The sequence below is a fragment of the Hyperolius riggenbachi genome, chromosome 3 (genome assembly GCF_040937935.1).
Source record: "Hyperolius riggenbachi isolate aHypRig1 chromosome 3, aHypRig1.pri, whole genome shotgun sequence".
In the NCBI taxonomy this organism is placed as follows: Eukaryota; Metazoa; Chordata; class Amphibia; order Anura; family Hyperoliidae; genus Hyperolius; species Hyperolius riggenbachi.
In genome coordinates, this window is record NC_090648.1 from 19635527 (window position 1) to 19656792 (window position 21266).

The window sequence follows — 21266 nt, forward strand, 5'->3', positions numbered from 1 at the left end:
TAACAATATGTCTTCTACCTGCATGAGACATTTCGTGAGATTCAGACTTTGCTAACGGCCATTGCTGCGATTTATGTACGTCACCATCACTACCATTGAAATAGCCCAAATAAACAGGTTTTTGTGACCCTAGGCTATGACCTCTTCGGCCTAGGGGCCCGAAACTCACCAGTCATGTTCCCCCTAAGGGTCCCTACAATGCTAGAAAATTTGGTACTGCTGAGCCATTGCCCTTTGAAAAGATGTGAGATTTTGGAAAGTGAAATAGGGAGGCAATGAAATCCTATGGGGGATTTTACCAATTTTGGACCCCTGTAACTCTGGTTTGCAGAGATGTAGGGACCCCATCTTTGGAATCCAAGTCTAACAATATGTCGTCTACCTGCATGAGACATTTCGTGAGATTCAGACTTTGCTAACGGCCATTGCTGCGATTTATGTACGCCACCATCACTACCATTGAAATAGCCCAAATAAACAGGTTTTTGTGACCCTAGGCTATGACCTCTTCGGCCTAGGGGCCCGAAACTCACCAGTCATGTTCCCTCTAAGGGTCCCTACAATGCTAGAAAATTTGGTACTGCTGAGCCATTGCCCTTTGAAAAGATGTGAGATTTTGGAAAGTGAAATAGGGAGGCAATGAAATTCTATGGGGGATTTTACCAATGTTGGACCCCTGTAACTCTGGTTTGCAGAGATGTAGGGAACCCATCTTTGGAATCCAAGTCTAACAATATGTCTTCTACCTGCATGAGACATTTCGTGAGATTCAGACGTTGCTAACGGCCATTGCTGCGATTTATGTACGTCAGACTCGCCACCATTGAAATTGCCCAATAAACAGGTTTTGTGACCCTAGGCTATGACCTCTTCAGCCTAGGACTGCATTGAACGCGACCCACGCATTGTGCGCATTCTGGACAACACCAATTACTGGGTTTATACCCTTCTGGATCCACGGTACAAACACAATGTTCCAAAACTGCTTGAAGAAAGAGCCAGACAGGTCAAAATGGAAGAATACCAGCAGGCCCTTGTGGAGACTTTAGAGAGGAGATTGACATCCTCCCCCTCCTCTAGCCAGTTGTACGCCGACAGACTGACTTCCGCAAACCCAGGACGACCAGGAGGGCAGCAAACAACACAAGCCGCAGCTAGTGCCCAAAAGGGAATGGTATCGGCAGTGTCCTTGGAGTGGGAAAATTTTCTGACACCCATGCAGCAGCACACAGAACAGCAAGCGTGCAGATCCACCTCCAACACCGATCGCCTGGAGAAGATGGTCAAGGACTACATGTCAGATGGCGTAGCTGTGTTGAACAATCCATCTGCACCCTTCAACTATTGGGTATCGAAGCTAGACACCTGGCACAAACTGGCAATGTACGCAATAGAGGTGCTGGCTTGCCCGGCAGCCAGCGTTATGTCGGAACGCTGTTTCAGTGCTGCCGGAGGCATCGTCACAGATCGGCGGCGTATCCGCCTCTCCACAGAAAATGCAGACCGTCTGACTCAAATTAAAATGAATCAATCCTGGATTGGAAACGACTACGCAACACTCCCGGACCCCAACCAAGTAACATGAACAATGAACATCTGTGATGGGTTAGCGTTTCCGGTCCCTGTTTATTGAACCTCTCATCTGTATTACATTTATGACTGCATGGCGACAAAATGCAAATTGCTATCCGCACGCTTCTTGTCCTCATGCAAGGCCTGGGTTGTTGTGTCTCAAAGCGTGGCCTTCTCCTCCTGCGCCACCCTCCTCCTGTTCCATCACGTGTGCTGCTGCTGGGTTAGCGTTACCGGTCCCTTTTCCTGGAACCTCTTATATGTATTACATTTATGACTGCATGCCGACAAAAAGCATGTTACCTGTGCAAAGAAAACAGACATTTCCCGCATTTAAAAGACAGTTTTCCCTTTGAAACTTTAAAATCGATTTTCTCAAAAACTATAAGCTCTTTTTGCTAATTTTTTTTCCTCTTGTACCCACTTCCAAGGTGCACATACCCTGTAAATTTGGGGTATGTAGCATGTAAGGAGGCTTTACAAAGCACAAAAGTTCGGGTCCCCATTGACTTCTATTATGTTCGGAGTTCGGGTCGAACACCCGAACATCGCGGCCATGTTCGGCCTGTTCGGCCCGAACCCGAACATCTAGATGTTCGCCCAACACTAGTACCCACCACCACCAGGGTCCACAGAGAACTATATGCCAACTGCAACAAACACAATTGCTAACTTCCAGTCAGAGCAATATCCTGCCTCTATCTGGCCAGCAGACGCTAGTCAGCCAATCAGGTGCACTGTCATACACCCTTTGCCTGCTGTACCATACCTAGCAGGAATTACATAGATTATCATTCAGGTGGGAGGCTTCGGTTGGACACAATCGTGAATTGCGTCGTTTACAGGGACGCCCCGTGTAGGCACATCTCCCACACGGTCTTCTCCCTAACCACTCACCTGTCAACCGCATCCTAGAAGCTGCAAAAAATAAATTTAAAATCACAAACACTGGTCCACATGACAGCCCCTGGGCTGTCATGTGGACCAGTGTTTGTGATTCCACAGAGAACTATGTCTTCTGCTGCCACTACCAGCTATTACGCCACTACAATACCTGCATCTACCTACTCCTCCTGCTGCTCCTGTTGTGGTACCCACCACCACCAGAGTCCACACAGAACTATATCTTCTGCTGCCAGTCTGCCACTGCCACCAGCTATTATGCCACTTCAGTACCTGCATCTACCTACTCCTCCTGCTGCTCCTGTCTGTGGTACCCACCACCACCAGAGTCCACACAGAACTATATCTTCTGCTGCCAGTCTGCCACCGCCACCAGCTATTACACCACTACAATAACTGCATCTACCTACTCCTCCTGCTGCTCATGTCTTTGGTACCCACTACCACCAGGGTCCACAGAGAACTATATCTTCTGCTGGCACTACCAGCTATTATGCCACTACAATAGCTGCATCTACCTACTCCTCCTGCTGCTCTTGTCTGTGGTACCCACCAAAACCAGTGTCCACACAAAACTATATCTTCTGCTGCCACTACCAGCTATTACGCCACTACAATAGCTTTATCTACCTGTAACGATCGGTGTAACACAGAGAGGGTCTGATTACCGGTGATCTGCAGTATCACCGAGAATACAGATATATACCCGATTATTGATGATCTGCAGTATCACCGATAATCAGATATATCTCTAACCTCTGGACACCTGAGTGATAAGAGTGTTTGGTGCAACAGTAATACTTTGAGGAAAGCACCCGAGAGAAGGGTGCTAAGCAGTGGGAGATAATGCTTGAGATCAGGTTCCTTCCACAGGTCTGAAGCTCCCCAAGGGGCGGAGCTAGGTTGAGAGTGGGAAGGACAGAACGTGAGTGACACCAATGAGGAAGTGTCACTGACAGATCTGCGAACTATCTCTTAACAGGAGAGAGAGTTCTCGAGGTCGGACAGGCCAGGTCGTTAACACACGGACAGATAAGGTACAGAGACAGAATACAGGGGCAGAATCCTAAGACCAGCAGAGTTTGGCAACAGAGTAACAGAATAACAAAGGTACAGAATCAGAGATCAGAAGAATGGTCAGGAAAGCAGAAGGTCATAACAGATAATCAACAGTGCCTGGGCTTGAGTGTGAGCTCCTAGATTCTCTACACTCCTGGAACTAGACTAGATAATAACAATGATACAGATGGTACAGAATTCCTAGACTAAGGTGTGAGTTCCTTGGCCATCAACACCTTGGAAACTGGTCTAGATAATAACACAGATAATAATACAATTCCTAGGCTAAGGTGTGAGCTCCGTGATCATCAACTGTCTAATAAACACAGATACTGACAAGGTCTGAGTGCTACCACGTAGTGATCGCATCGCCAGACACCAGAGAAATGACCAGCGCCCAGTATATATACCCCAGCGCTCTCCAGCACCTCCCCTAAGTGCTGGACCAATGGAATTTGCTGAAATTGTCAGCTGACCGGCTTGGTCAGCTGACTCCCCTCTGACTGTCATAAAGGCCCTGCCTCTCTGCGCGCGCGTCCTCCTGAGCCAGTGTGGACTATCAGTCCCAGCCACACCAGACATGTGTTGTAATGTGCCTGCTGTGTTGAATGCGGAATCCGCGCACCGCTGTTCGTGCGTGCAGCGTTTTCTCCGCATACAGCATCACTGACAAGAGTAGGCCTATGCGTGCTACCTGCCGCGTCGGACGCAGAATCCGCCACCCTGTTGTCTGGGCGTGCAGCGGTTTCTCCGCGCTCCGACTGCGTGCTAGCTGCCATGTTGAACGCGGAATCAGCCGCCTTATTTTGAGTACTAGCGACGACTTTTCCACGTTTCCTCACACTACCTACTCCTCCTGCTGCTCTTGTCTGTGGTACCCACCACCACAGACAAGGAAAATGAACGTGATGTCCTGTTTGCTCTGATCGCCAGAGCCGATCAGAAGGGGTGGAGGGATGCCGCTGCACAGCAGCTTTCATGTAGCTAGCACTAGGCTAGCTACATGATTTAAAAAAAAAAAAAGTGCTGCGCCGCCCCCCTGCCAATTTTTTTGTAACAGCAGGGGGGTTAACTGAGAGTGATATGGATGTTTCCTGTAAACAATACCAGTTGCATGTCATTCCTGCTGATCTCTGTGACTGCAATAGTGGCTGAATCACACCCTGAAACAAGCATGCAGCTAATCCAGTCTGACTTCAGTCGGAGCACCTGATCTGCTGCATGCTTGTTCAGGGGCTGTGTGTGAACGTATTAGAGACACAGGATCAACAGGAGAGTCAGGCAACTGGTATTGTTTTAAAAGGAAAAACCCATATGCTTCTCAGTTTAGGTTCTCTTTAATAGACGTAAAAAAAGAAAAATACTGGGTGCCAAAGTGAAAACTGAATTAAAGCACTATTTGAGACAGATTTTATCTCAAACAAAAAACTAAGAGTCCCTATGGATGCAACATGTATCAGGTCATTATTAATGGTGCATAGGGAATGTCACATCAACCATATAAACCATAAGTAAACCACGCCTGAAATGCTACTAGGTCCAGAAAGACATGCACTGATAAGCTAAGGTATATCAGACCAGGTAGGGAAAGACCAGAGAGAGGTACCGTAAGAATGGGATTTCACCCTGAGTTTCCTTTTCATAATTAAGGTTTGTTCAACTTGCACACATAACTGGGATAAAGTAGGGCAGTCTGCCAATTTCCAGTTTAAGGTAAGGTATACAGTAGATACTGCTAACATATGGAAAACCAGCAGTCTTGATTTAGGCATCACTTCGCTAATTGCCACATTTAGGATTTTTAGAGGGCAATTTATGGTGTAGGTTGAATCCATGTTCTGTTTGATAAATCTTTGGAATTTATCCCAAAATGTAGCGATGATAATCAAAATGTAGCGATGATAATAGGGCATTCTCCCATAATATGGATAAGGGTGACAATTTGTCCACAATTGAGCCAACAGAAAGGAGGGTTATTGAAGTTAAAACTAGATAACTTCCTAGCTATAACTAGCCCTTTGAGGATATTTGTAGAGTTTCCCAATGGGAAAGGCAATTGGAGAGTTGTGTCACAGATTGCAGTGTTTGTATCACTTGAGTGGATGTAAGAGAAGTTTTGAGGTCATATGACCAAATTGGGGCATATTTATCCGGAAGTGAACTTTTAGATAGCAAGAGTTACTAAAGGGAAACACCACCTTTCATATGGAAACAGCTGTTGAGACTACAAATATAAAGGCCTCAGGAAAGAGAGTATGGAGAATTTAATCTTTGACAGCCGTACAGGTGAAGTTCGAAACATTTTAACTGGTTCCCCGCCGCCGTACAGTATATCTATGCTCCTTTGGACTTCACTTCCCCGCCCGGAGCGTAGATATACGCACCCCCCGCCGCTACCGCCGCTACCGCCGATGTCCGCTCTCCCGCTCGCACTCCCGCGATCGTGCACGCCGCTGCCCGCTCGCCCGGAGATCAATGAACGGGAAAATACATTCCCGTTCGTTGATCTCTGCCCCCGCAATGATCTGCTGCTTTCGCTAAGCAGCTCGATCATTGTAAAAAAAAAAAAAAAATACCAGCCTCTTTGTACTTCCTCCAAGCTTCCGGAAGGAAGCTTGGAGGTCGCATTAAACTGTTGCCATCTTGTGGCCAAATAGTAAACTACACCCTAAACTATTTTTCACACACACATACATTACTTATACAAAAAAAATTAACTCATTACCTCCCACACTCCCCATTTTTTTTTTTTTGTAATTAAAAAAAAAATAAAAAATGTACAATTAAAAAAAATACATAAATAGTTACCTTAGGGACTGAACTTTTTAAATATTTATATCAGGAGGGTACAACACTGTTACTTTATAAACTATGGGCTTGTAATTAGGGATGGACGCAAAACTGAAAAAAATGCACCTTTATTTCCAAATAAAATATTGGCGCCAAACATTGTGATAGGGACATAATTTAAATGGTTTTATAACCGGGACAAAAGGGCAAATACATTTCATGGGTTTTAATTACAGTAGCATGCATTATTTAAAAACTATAATGGCCGAAAACTGAAAAATAATGTTTTTTTTCCCATATGTTTTCCTATTTTCCCATTAAAACAGATTTAGAATAAAATTATTCTTGGCATAATGTCCCACCTAAAGAAAGCCTAATTGGTGGCGAAAAAAACAAGATATAGTTAATTTCATTGCGATAAGTAATGATAAAGTTATAGGCGAATGAATGTAAGGAGCGCTGAAAGGAGAAAATTGCTCGGATGCTGAAGGGGTAAAACCCCTCAGTTGGGAAGTGGTTAATATTGTGCAAAAGTTAATTTATTATACTGGAGAACCCATATGGCTAAATGTATTGGGACACCCTCTGGTTGGCTATCTATTCTAGGAGCTACCTATTACTGTGGGGCTCCTCTGGCTGCTGCATCACAACAGTGTACCAAAGAAGGGATTTTTTTTCCAAATTTGGCCTGAGAGGTATTGAGCCTAGAAACTGCCCTGTGCAAGAGAGAGACAGCACATCGCCTGACAAGCTGTTGCCATAAAGATGGTATCAGTTGAAAAGGGCACCTGAGCCATCTGTGTAAAAAGGGAGCCTCCATAGACAATGTTATTTGCTGCAAATCTCAGCTGTAGGTGGTGAAAAGGGCCCCGAGTTTTTTCTTAGGCTATAAAAGAGTGTTGGATATATGGATTTTTCTTTCGGCAATAAAAGGCCGCTGGATATAGCCAAGATTTTTTTTGGCTATAAAAGGCTGCTGGATATAGCCAAGATTTCTTTGGCTATAAAAGGGTGCTGCATATAGCCTGTAACGATCGGTGAAGCACAGAGAGGATCTGATTACCGGTGATCTGCAGTATCACTGGGAATACAGATGTATACCAGATTATAAGTGATCTGCGATATACCAGCTAACCTCTGTTCACCTGAGTAGAGTGTAGTGTTTGGTGTAACAGTAACACTTTGAGGACTAAGCCTCAGCGCAGTAAGGAGTACTGCACGGATTCCTTCCGAAGACCTGGACTCTCCAAGACGGGAGGAGTCAGGCTGCGAGTAGGAAGGATTGTCTAAAAGTAACACTCTGGAGGAAGTGTCACTGATAGAACGGGGAACCGCCTCCAACAGTGAGGTCGGTTCTCGAGGTCGGACAAGCCAGGTCGTACACACACGGACAGATAAAGTACAAGATCAAGAGGCAAAGGCGGAGTCAGGTACAGGCAGGGTTCGGCAACAGGGTATCAGAAATATCGAGGTACAAGATCAGTAGGCAGAAGCAGAGTCTAAGGACGAGCCGGGGTTCGGCAACTGAGTATCAGAAATATCGAGGTACAAGATCAGAGTTCAGGAGGATAGTCAGGCAGGCAAAAGGTCAAAACAGATAATCACAATCAAACTAGTACTTTAAGCTATCAACAGAAACTATTCCATCTGTTTTTTGGTCTGGCGTTCTGTAACGATCGGTGAAGCACAGAGAGGATCTGATTACCGGTGATCTGCAGTATCACAGGGAATACAGATGTATACCAGATTATAAGTGATCTGCAGTATCACCGATAATCCGATATACTAGCTAACCTCTGTTCACCTGAGTAGAGTGTAGTGTTTGGTGTAACAGTAACACTTTGAGGACAAGCCTCAGCGCAGTCAGGAGTACTGCACGGATTCCTTCCGCAGGCCTGAACTCTCCAAGACGGGAGGAGTCAGGCTGACAGTAGGAAGGGTAGTCTGAAAGTAACCCTCAGGAGAAAGGGTCACTAACAGTGCGAGGAACCGCCTCTAACAGCAAGGTCGGTTCTCGAGGTCGGACAAGCCAGGTCGTACACACATGGGCAGATAAGGTACAAGATCAGGAGGCAAAGACGGAGTCAAAGTACAGGCAGGGTTCAGCAACGGGGTATCAGATATATCGAGGTACAGAATCAGGAGACGGAAACAGAGTCTAGAAACGAGCCGGGGTTCGGCAACAGAGTATTAGAAATATCGCAGTACCAGGTCAGAGTTCAGGAGAATGGTCAGGCAGGCATTAGGTCATAACAGATAATCACAATCAAACTAGTACTTTAGCTATCAACAGAATCTAGCTAAGTGTAGGATTACAGCTCCAGCTGGTCCCGGCACACTTTCGGATCTGACTAAGGGTCTGGGTGCTCCCACGTATGTGATCGCAACGCCAGACAACCAGCAACTGAATAAGCAGCAGAATATATAGTTGCTGGACTCTGCTGCCCCGCCCGAACCATTCAGCCAATCATGAGTCCTGCAGGAATCAGCTGACCTTCCTGATCAGCTGACACTTCCTCTGCAGGTATAAAGGTCCTGAATTCAGGCCCGCGCGAGCATAGCTCTCCATCTGTCTAGGTGCACTAACAGACCCAGCCACACCAAGCACATGCTGCTGCATGCAAACAGCCGCTTTGCTGTCAGGACATGCGGCGGCTTTTCCGCGTTCCACCACACCACCAGACGCGTGCAAACCGCCGCGTAGGACGCGGAGTCAGCCGCCTAGCTCTTGGCACACGCAGCGGCTTTTCCGCATTTCCTCACATAGCCACAATAGTATGCTTCAGCTATAAAAGGGCGCTGGATAAAGCCAGGATTTTTTTTCGGCTTTAAAAGGGTGCAGGATATAGCCGAGATAGTTTGTTTCAGCTGTAAAAGGGTGCTCGATATAGCCAAGATTTTTTTCCACTATAAAAGATTGCTGGATATTGCTGGGATTTTTTGGGGGGCTGTACAAAAGCAGCTACAAGATTGGTTATATCAGCAGGTGACTACATTTGGTTATATCAGTTGATTTGGTGCCACCATGGGGATTAAGGTTAGTCACCACCATGGGGGGTTAGGATTAGCCATCACAAAGGGGGGTCTTAGGGTTAGGTACCTCTGGGGGGGGGGTCTTAGGGTTAGGCACCAGAGTGGTGGCTGGATGGTCTAATGGTTAAGGGCTCTGCCTCTGACACAAGAGATCAGAGTTCACATCTCGGGTCTGCCGGTTCAGTAAGCCAGCACCTATTCAGTAGGAGACCTTAGGCAAGTCTTCCTAACACTGCTATCTTGTCTAATTTTTCTCTTGACAACTGTTGAACACAAAATACAAGGCCATGTCTGGCTACATGCCTGTAAGCAATGGCTGCATGGTGTAATGGTGAATGGCTCTGCCTCTGACACAAGAGACCAGAGTTCAAATCTCGTCTCTGTCTGTTCAGTAAGCCAGCACCTATTTAGTAGGAGACCTTAGGCAAGTCTTCCTAACACTGCTATCTTGTCTAATTTTTCTCGTGACAACTGTTGAACACAAAATACAAGGCCATGTCTGGCTACTTGCCAGTAAGCAGTGGCTGCATGGTGTAATGGTGAATGGCTCTGCCTCTGACACAGGAGACCAGAGTTCAAATCTCGTCTCTGTCTGTTCAGTAAGCCAGCACCGATTCAGTAGGAGACCTTAGGCAAGTCTTCCTAACACTGCTATCTTGTCTAATTTTTCTCTTGACAACTGTTGAACACAAAATACAAGGCCATGTCTGGCTACATATCTGTGCTACTGCCTATAGAGTGTGCCCTAGTGGCTGCAGCTCTGGTGCTTTGAGTCCGCCAGGAGAAAAGTGTGATATAAATGTTATTTGTCTTGTCTTGAGAGTGGGGGGTCAAGGGCATTACCTATCTAAGGGAGCACTGCATAGGTAGTTAATCGAATAGAGGTTTCTAACACAGATCATGGAATCTGTTATATAAAGAATTGAAATGACTTGACATTTGAGAGATTTGAGATATTGCAGAACATTTTAGAAATCAGATCTGGATTTGGATTCAAGAAAATTTGGAATTCATCCCATCTCTAGTCTTTAGCGGCAAAGGCAGCACTGATATTGATGGTTATTTTGATGGAGGGGGAGGCATCAATAGAGGGAGGTTTCAAATAAGAATAGAGTTAGGATATATATACCCGTATATTCCGGCGTATAAGACGACTGGGCGTTTAAGACGACCCCCCAACTTTTCCAGTTAAAATATAGAGATTGGGATATACTCGCCGTATAAGACTACCCCTCTTCCAACGCACACCAAATTAAAATAAAAAAAAATTATGTACTGGTGCTATGTATGAACAGATACTGGTGCTGTACTGTATGTGTTACCCAGTATATAACAGTATATAGTCAATTGACTTGTTGCATTGGTCAACTCTCCTTAAGTAGACTGGTCAGATCTCCTTGTCTACCTGTTTATCAGAGCGGTATGGAAGAATAGATTGCGCTCCCTCAGCAGGGAGATCTGAGAGGCGGTAACAGGATAGAGCGTATCACCCGGCATCAATGACACCCGGCGTATAAGACGACCCCCAACTTTTCAGAAGATTTTCAAGGGTTAAAAAGTAGTCTTATATGCAGGAATATACAGTATATATATATATTATCAGAGAGAGTTATTATTAGCTCATTCATTTGAACAAACTAAAAATCTCTACTGATTTAAGGACTCTGCTGGGACCTACTTTACACAATATAAACCCAGGCTCTCAATCTGTGAGTTGGCTAGACAGCATTTTACTGATGGGAAGTCTGCTTGCTGCTGCAATATAAAGTAATATAACAGCATTAATTGATAACAAAGTTCTATCACTGTGGAGGGCAGGTGACAAATGGGCTGCGTGTTTTACATGTATTAAGCTGGATTCAGGAACCAATGTAGGCATTGTACCAAACAGTTTAAAGGCAGTAATGATATTTTGTAATAAAGTGAATTTATTTTTTATGTACAGAAGATTATTTTACAGTCCTACGGCCATTACATCCTCTTTGTGTTGTTGTTTTAATGGTATTTCCACTATTGGACAGTCATGACATTCTCTACTCTACTTTCAGACCGGAATGACAACCTTTTCTTTTGTAGCAATTCTTTCACTCAGACACCAAATACATAATATAGTCCTAATGCAAAACGTTCTAAATTGAAAACATTTGAAGAGGTAGATTTCCTCCTGTCTAATGGTCAATAGATTGGGTGACCTGACTCCAGGGAGTTTTTGTTTTTGTTCCAGTACAAGCCAGAGGAGCCTCTCTTAGTTTTATACACGACCACTATAGGTGAGTTATATTTTCACCTGTCTAAAGGTGGCCATACACTTATAGATTTACAGCAGATTTGACCATCAGATAGATTTCTGTCAGATGCCTGTCAAGTTAAATCTGACAGGAATTTATCTGACGTGTACCACACACTAGGAAGAGATTTCCAATAGATTTCAGAATGAAAATCGATCTAAATGCATTATTGGACCATTAGATCCAATGCAACTCTATGGGGCATCCATCTGCTGCCAGCAGCCGATCGACCTAGATCTTCCATCCTGTCAGATAGATCAAATCGATCAAAATAGATCAAAATCAGCCGCAAATCGATAGAATGGGAAACTTGATAGAACTGATTTCTGATCAATCGATCGATTCTATAGAATCGATCGATGGCTAAAATCGACCAGTGTATGGGCCCCTAAAGGCTCAACACACACCATACAATCTTAGTTGTTCAACCACTTTCATGTAGTATAATGCCTAGTACACACCGTACAATTTTCTGTTAGATTTTCTGTTAGATTTTCTGTAAGATTTTCTGTAATTAGATTATTTTCTGTAAAGTATTGGTAGAGACTGGCCATTATCTCTGGTGCATTGTCTTCTGGTTATCTCCTGCTGAGTAGAACACTGCCTAACTGCTCGGCAGATAGATGGTTAGATAGATAATTTCCAACATGTTGGAAATTATCTATCTGGCAGGTAAATCTTACAGAAAATTGTATGGTTTGTACTAGGCATAAGAGCTTACCCAATCATTCAAGGTATTTTCAATCTGTTGGCCCTTATTAGTGTTGGGCGAACAGTGTTCGCCACTGTTCGGGTTCTGCAGAACATCACCCTGTTCGGGTGATGTTCGCGTTCGGCCGAACACCTGATGGTGTTCGGCCTTTTAAGTTCGGGTTCGCCCCGAACTTCTAATGGCCGCCGAACAGGGCCGAACAGGGCCCCTGTTCGGCCGAACAGGGCCCTGTTCGGCCGAATACGGCCCCCCTATGGGGTCGCAGGCATAAGGGGGGAGCATGCCCCGATCGCGGGGGGGTCGGAAATTCCCCCCACCCCCTCCGCTAGCGCTCCCCCCTCTGCCCGCTTCCCCATAACAAAGTTTCAAGAAGTACCTGCTGTGTCCGGTGGTAGTGTGGGTGGCTGGCAGTGGGCGGCACTATGCAGTGACTGAATGAGGAGGAGGAGTCCGGAGAGTGACGCGTTGAGGGAGGCCGGGCAGCGGGCGGTTCAGCAGTGAACCGCCCGCTGCCCGGCCTCCCTCAACGCGTCACTCTCCGGACTCCTCCTCCTCATTCAGTCACTGCATAGTGCCGCCCACTGCCAGCCACCCACACTACCACCGGACACAGCAGGTACTTCTTGAAACTTTGTTATGGGGAAGCGGGCAGAGGGGGGAGCGCTAGCGGAGGGGGTGGGGGGAATTTCCGACCCCCCCCGCGATCGGGGCATGCTCCCCCCTTATGCCTGCGACCCCATAGGGCCCCCAAAAGCTGGATGTTCGGAAAGTTCGGGGTTCGGCCCGAACATGCCGAACATCTCGGCCATGTTCGGCGAACTTTCCCGAACCCGAACATCCAGGTGTTCGCCCATCACTAGCCCTTATACTACATAGATTTGGTAAATCTGTACAACCAAGATTGTATGGTGTGTGTTGAGCTTAAGAGCGGGTCTCCTGATTCAGAGACAATGGGCTCTATTCACAAAATGTCTCCTAAATGTCCTATTTATCACCTAATTGATAAAAATAACCTTTCAGCACATTTACAAGCAAAATTATCACTCAAAGTAAGTTGTTCCTGATTAACTTCATTTCAATATTATTTTACTTATCTTAATTATTTTATTTTTTTGCTGTTTGGAAGCTTAAAAATGTAACGTAGAGAAGGTGAAGACAGAGGAAAACAGGTGAAAAAGCTTGGTGAATCATGCCCAATAGCCTGTTAAGACTCTAGGCCCATATTGAATTACGTTTTTCTCCTTAGTTTTCTCCTAGGTGATATTTAAAAAAAATTCAACAAAATGCCTTTTAAACCACCAACAAGCAAACAAAAAAACCTCAAAATAATTTTGATCATTTGACTTTTTCAACGAAGTGTTGGTACCTTTTCAGTTGCAGAGTGCTGACAAGTTAAAAATGATCTCCAAGGATAAACATCCTCCAAGACGACCTGTCTCATTGGTAAAAGCCCCGCCTGGGATCATGTAATGTTTACAGTGAGAGAGTAAAAAAATGACTTATAGTCTACTATTGTATCATCCATAGTCCAAATAAGAAGTAAGTTTTTTCCCATATTAAAATGAGCCATAAATTACATTTCTCCTATGTTGCTGTCACTTACAGTAGGTAGTAAATCTGACAGAAGTGACAGGTTTCGGACTAGTCCATCTCTTCATAGGGGATTCTCAGCATGGCTTTTATTCTTTATGAAGATATTCCCTAAAAAAGATTTAAACAATGATGCTGGCCAGCTTCCCTGTTTGCTACACAGTTTTTTGGCAGTTCGACAGAGCAACTGCCATTCATTAAGTGTTTTTGAAAATATATAAATCCCTGAGAATCCCCTATGAAGAGATGGACTAGTCCAAAACCTGTCGCGTCTGTCAGATTTCTACTGCCTACTGTAAGTGACAGCAACATAGCAGAAAAGTAATTTATGGCTCATTTTGCTCTGGAAAAATGTACTTCTTATTTGTTTATGTTTGCACGTATTTAAAATTGTAACATTTTTCACCATAGTGCCCCTTTAACAACCTCCTTTTCCTCCTTAGGCTGTGGTTGCAGCTGCTGTTATCTTGATTGTTATTACTGATAAATTGTTTATTGTTATTGTACACTGTCATTTGCTTATACAGTATTGTGACCTTGCTGTTTATTGTGTACTGACTTACCTCCTAATTTGAGTCCTGTATGTTCCCTGGATGTGCCAAAACCAATTCCTGGTATGACCCGGTCATGCAAATAAAACTGATTCTGTTAGGCAGATAGGGCCTGATGTCACTACTCTGAATATTGTCAGTGTGACATCTTTGTGTGACAGCTGTAGAGAACCTAAACTGCAACATAGACCGAAGGTGAAACACAACATTGGCTGCTCTGACGGGCTTGGGAGGGATCAAAGTTTTATAGAGGACACCAATGAAGGCCAGCAGCAGCAGCAACAAGCTGAAGGCAGCAGCAACAAATCCCAAAGAAAAATGAAAAATAGAAATGTGCCTCCCTAACACAGAAGGTATTCAAGTGGGAGTGAGCTCTTAGGTGCCCCCCAAAATGCATTACTGCTGAGTATGCAAATTGTCCCGCTGTTTTCCCTGAAAGCTAAACACACCTCCAGAACCGCTGGAATGCAATGTTGTGTCAACTTGTTGATTGTAAAGAGCCACAATAATTCAACATGCATACAGAATGTTTCAGACTGGTTGGTCCTCATCAGTGCATGGTATGGATTAATATTGCTCTACAGGGAGTGCAGAATTATTAGGCAAATGAGTATTTGACCACATTATCCTCTTTATGCATGTTGTCTTACTCCAAGCTGTATAGGCTCGAAAGCCTACTACCAATTAAGCATATTAGGTGATGTGCATCTCTGTAATGAGAAGGGGTGTGGTCTAATGACATCAACACCCTATATCAGATGTGCATACTTATTAGGCAACTTCCTTTCCTTTGGCAAAATGGGTCAAAAGAAGGACTTGACAGGCTCAGAAAAGTCAAAAATAGTGAGATATCTTGCAGAGGGATGCAGCACTCTTAAAATTGCAAAGCTTCTGAAGCGTGATCATCGAACAATCAAGCGATTAATTCAAAATAGTCAACAGGGTTGCAAGAAGCGTGTGGAAAAACCAAGGCGCAAAATAACTGCCCATGAACTGAGAAAAGTCAAGCGTGCAGCTGCCAAGATGCCACTTGCCACCAGTTTGGCCATATTTCAGAGCTGCAACATCACTGGAGTGCCCAAAAGCACAAGGTGTGCAATACTCAGAGACATGGCCCAGGTAAGAAAGGCTGAAAGACGACCACCACTGAACAAAACACACAAGCTTAAATGTCAAGACTGGGCCAAGAAATATCTCAAGAATGATTTTTGTAAGGTTTTATGGACTGATGAAAGGAGAGTGAGTCTTGATGGGCCAGATGGATGGGCCCGTGGCTGGATTGGTAAAGGGCAGAGAGCTCCAGTCCGACTCAGACGCCAGCAAGGTGGAGGTGGAGTACTGGTTTGGGCTGGTATCATCAAAGATGAGCTTGTGAGGCCTTTTCGGGTTGAGGATGGAGTCAAGCTCAACTCCCAGTCCTACTGCCAGTTTCTGGAAGACACCTTCTTCAAGCAGTGGTACAGGAAGAAGTCTGCATTCTTCAAGAAAAACATAATTTTCATGCAGGACAATGCTCCATCACACGCGTCCAAGTACTCCACAGCGTGGCTGGCAAGAAAGGGTATAAAAGAAGAAAAACTAATGACATGGCCTCCTTGTTCACCTGATCTGAACCCCATTGAGAACCTGTGGTCCATCATAAAATGTGAGATTTACAAGGAGGGAAAAAAATACACCTCTCTGAACAGTGTCTGGGAGGCTGTGGTTGCTGCTGCACGCAATGTTGATGGTGAACAGATCAAAACACTGACAGAATCCATGGATGGCAGGCTTTTGAGTGTCCTTGCAAAGAAACGTGGCTATATTGGTCACTGATTTGTTTATGTTTTGTTTTTGAATGTCAGAAATGTATATTTGTGAATGCTGAGATGTTATATTGGTTTCACTGGTAAAAATAAATAATTGAAATGGTTATATATTTGTTTTTTGGTAAAGGGACACTCAGGGCCGGCCCGCCCATGAGGCGGGGTGAAACTTTTGCCTCAGGCGGCACTTCTGGGGGGGCGGCACCCACCCGTCCGTGGGTGTGGGGGGCCGCCCGAGCTGGAGGGGATAGCGGGCAGGAAGGGGGGATTGGGCCTAGCGGCGGGGAGGGGGGTCGAACCCCCCCTCCCTCGCCTGGGTCCCCCGTCCTCCGCTCCCCTCCAGCTTTAAAAAGTTCCGTGCTGGCTGCAGCTATGTGTAAGAGGCAACGAGCGGGGATCACTCACCTCTTCCTCGTTCCAGCGTGCGCTCCACTGACGTCACTTCCTGCGGCGTAGCAGGAAGTGACGTCAGTGGAGCGCAGGCTGGCCTGGAACGAGGAAGAGGTGAGTGATCCCCGCCCGTTGCCTCTTACACATATCTGCAGCCAGCACGGAACTTTTTAAAGCTGGAGGGGAGCGGAGGACGAGGGACCCAGGTGAGGGAGGGGGGGTCCGACCCCCCTCCCCGCCGCTAGGCCCAATACCCCCTTCCTGCCCACTATCCCCTCCCCTCCAGCTTTAAAAAGTTCCGTGCTGGCTGCAGCTATGTGTAAGAGGCAACGAGCGGGGATCACTCACCTCTTCCTCGTTCCAGCGTGCGCTCCACTGACGTCACTTCCTGCGGCGTAGCAGGAAGTGACGTCAGTGGAGCGCAGGCTGGCCTGGAACGAGGAAGAGGTGAGTGATCCCCGCCCGTTGCCTCTTACACATATCTGCAGCCAGCACGGAACTTTTTAAAGCTGGAGGGGAGCGGAGGACGAGGGACCCAGGTGAGGGAGGGGGGGTCCGACCCCCCTCCCCGCCGCTAGGCCCAATCCCCCCTTCCTGCCCACTATCCCCTCCAGCTCGGGCGGCCCCCCACACCCACGGCTTGGGGGGGGGGGCAGGGGGCGGCGATTTCTTTGAAAATTGCCTCAGGCAGCAAAAAGTCTAGGGCCGGGCCTGGGGACACTTAAGTAAAAAAAAATGAGTTTTACTCATCTGGGGCTTCCAATAGCCCCCTGCAGCTGCCCAGTGCCATCGCCGTCTCCCTCCAATCCTCTGGCCCCGCCGGCAGCCACTTCCTGTTTCGGTGACAGGAGCTGACAGGCTGGGGACGCGAGTGATTCTTCGCGTTCCTGGACACAATAGCGCCATCTATGCTGCTATAGCATATATCATATACCATATAGCAGCATAGAGGGTGCTAATGTGTCTGGGAACGCGAAGAATCACTCGCATCCCCAGCCTGTCAGCTCCTGTCACCGAAACAGGAAGTGGCTGCCGGCGGGGCCAGGGGGATCGGAGGGAGACGGCGAGGGAAGCGGAGAGCTTCAGGGGGCCCTAGGTGAGTAAAAGTCATTTTTTTTGTTTGACTTAAGTGTCCCTTTAAGTTGCCTAATAATTATGCACAGTAATAGTCACCTGCACACACAGATATCCCCCTAAAATAGCTAAGACTAAAAACAAACTAAAAACTACTTTCAAAAATATTCAGCTTTGATATTAATGAGGTTTTTTTTTGGGGTTCATTGAGAACATGGTTGTTGTTCAATAATAAAATTATTCCTCAAAAATACCACTTGTCTAATAATTCTGCACTCCCTGTATGAGGTAGGACTTGTAACTCCCAAAGTTACGGATTACCCAGCAAGTTCATGGTGAACCAGAAGTCCTAGGAGTGGGTAAGGGGCTTCCTCTTAATGCTAGGAGTTCTGGTTCACTATGAGCTTGCTGGACAATCTGTAACATCACAAAGAGGTGAGACGGAGAACCTTGCAGCAAGTATTTAGAGGATCTACTATGCCCAGACGGCCACATCATGATGACAGTCATTATTGTAAAGTGGTCTTTCAGGGCACATCTGTAGCATGCTCTTCTGGAGGCAGTAGTAAGGCAATGCCAGGACCCACCGACTGTCCAATTATCACTGTACCACATTTGACTTTACCTCCCACAGAATCACCCATGCTATTTTATCAGCCAAATGATTTGTCTGCTAAAAGTCCAATGCAAGAAGCAGAGAGTGATCCTCTGAGCCCATGTGTGCAGGACTAAGTGGGGGTTTCTTAAAGGGAACCACAGATGAACAGGAAAAAGATTTTATACATACCTGGGGCTTCCTCCTGCCCCATACATTCTGATCTATCCCACGCCGCAATCCTCTGCTGCCCGCAGCTATGAGAACCGGGACCCCGCTCTACCATCAGTCGGAGCCAGTCTGAGCGTAAGGGAAGTGCGCAGTTTGCGTATCTCTGCAGCAGCCGATGGAGAGATACGTAGAGGGCGCACTTCTCCTGCGTAGGCTGGCTCCGATGACGTCAGGGACGGGAGCCGGTTCTCGTAGATGCGGCCAGCGGAGAACGGCGCCGTGGGATCGATCAGAGCATATGGGGCTGGGGGAAGTCCCATGTATGTATAACATCTTTTTCATGTCCCCATCTCTGGTTCCCTTTAAGTGACAGATGAGATGAATCTGCAGAAGAAGCTGCTTGTGATGACATTGGTGTAAATGGTGATGATGATGATGATGATGATAACAATGATGATGATAATGATGATGATGATGGTCTGGAAACTAAAAGCCCAAGGATAGACTGGGGACCACAGGCCCATGGAAGGGTTAGCAGCAGCCGCTTAGACTTTGACATTGAGGAAATGCAGCAGCACAGAGGAGAGGGAAGTAGATTCCAACCCACTTCATGGATGTCAAATCAAAGGGCTACTGGCGGGACAGTACAAGCATGGGCACTTTGCATGTTGTAACTGTCACTGTCAGGGAAGTGGCGCAGGAAAAGGAAGATACAGAACAAAAGAAAAACAGGAAGAGTGGTTGCATGGCGTTCTCCAGTCTAATCCTGCTTTATCCTCAAACCAGATGATGGGTGTGTGGCACTGTGCAGCATTTGTTGATGACCAACTTGCAGAAAAGAGCCCAGATCCCATTGAGGAACAACTTCACTCCTAACATTGTGGCAAACCTGTAACAATATTATGCTATGTCTTGTAGTTTGATGTTTCTGTAATGTATTATGTTTGTTTTATGTTCACTTTGGATGCCAGTTATTGTAATTGAGATCTTCCATTGGTGTTGTGTCCAATAGCTGTGTCCCACATGCTGAGTTTTTTATTGCCTTGTTTACATATTCAAACAATGGCCTCAGATAAGACCAGGACTAGCTAAAGGCTTGTGCTCATGCTTGTCTAAAGTTGGCTGTGGCGGCCAATATTGACCATCTCTGTTATTTATCAAATGTGTGTACAATGGCTTGCGACCCCAGACCCCTAACCTGCAAGAGATCTGTCCATTGGATCAACTCATCTCCCTCGGAGGCAAATTCCATTGTCTATGCTGTTCCCCTGTCTGCTAGTCCTGGTCTTCTCTAAGGCTATTGTTTGCATATGTAAACACATTTACAGTAGTCTGCGATTGAGCAAAGTCACAGACTTGGACTTTCAGTGGCACAGAAATCAGACTGAGAAAACATCAAGGGAGCACCAAGCGGACTATAGGAGACTGGAAAAAGTTCCAGGTAAGTAAAGATGCTTTTTCTGACTCATCTCAGTTACACTTTAAATGTATCTTCTACTACTCCTTCAGGATACCTACTATGTTATCTTCTTCATAGAAATTTGATTTAATGGATTAAATAGTCTGCATTTTCCATGTTAAGTCTTTTAACTTCTGTAAATGTAATCTGTGTTTCCTTATAGTCTGTTTAATTACTTTCTAAAAGGGACATATTTTGCTAATCTTTTTTTTTTCTTTCTTTTTTTTTTCATTTGAAGAGATGTTTAGAAAGAACCAGACCATGATCATCGTTCTTCTTGGATTCTCAGATCTCTACAAGTCGAAGAATCCTATGTTTGTTCTACTCTTTGCAATTTATTGTGTAACAGTTTGTGGAAACCTCCTGATTATCATGCTAGTGACCAGAACCAAAAAGCTACAAAAGCCCATGTACATCTTCCTCACTCAACTCTCTATATCGGACATCCTGCTGACCACAGACATTGTCCCTAACACACTTGCTGCTATAATGAATGACAGACTCTTGATGTCCCTCAGTGGTTGCCTCACACAGTTTTAGATATTTGGTACTTCTGAAACATTAGAGTGCTACATATTAACAGTGATGTCTTATGACAGGTATCTTGCTATTTGCAACCCACTGCGGTATTCCGTAAATATGAACTATCCTTTCTTTCTGTGGTTGATTCTTCTTTCTTGGTTGTTAGGCTCGTCCCTCACACTAGTGACGGTGATTATGCTATCTGCTCTAGATTTCTGTGGACCAAATGTCATTGATCATTTCTTCTGTGACATGGATCCTATTCTGGAGCTGTCCTGCTCAGATACATACAGCATTCATCTGGAGGTCTTCGTATTAACTCTCCCCATATTAGTGCTCCCATTTATGATAATTGTATCATCATATGGATGCATTATTCAGTCAGTTTTAAAAATTTCTTCCCATCCTGGTAGATGGAAATCTTTCTCCACTTGCAGCTCCCATCTGATTGTGGTTTGCTTGTTCTATGGAACACTTCTTGGTGTATATGTACTTCCATCAAAAGGTCTATCATCAACTGTAACCAAAGTGATTTCCTTATTGTACACTGTGGTGACACCAATGCTCAATCCCATTATATACAGTTTAAGAAATAAGGACATCAAAGAAGCTATCAGATTATACCACCATAGATTCCAATTCAAATGGTGGGAATTAGACAAATAAGTCATTCACCAAATGTGCCACAAACACATAGTTACTCATGCAGGAGGGTTATCTAAGATTTGTTTTGTGTCTTGAAATCTATACCT

General features: G+C 45.4%; 1 pseudogene; it reads left to right on the forward strand.

Moving 5' to 3' along the window:
- Positions 1 to 20232: 20232 nt before the first annotated feature.
- On the forward strand, positions 20233 to 21180 carry LOC137561888 (olfactory receptor 11L1-like; annotated as a pseudogene).
- Positions 21181 to 21266: the final 86 nt, after the last annotated feature.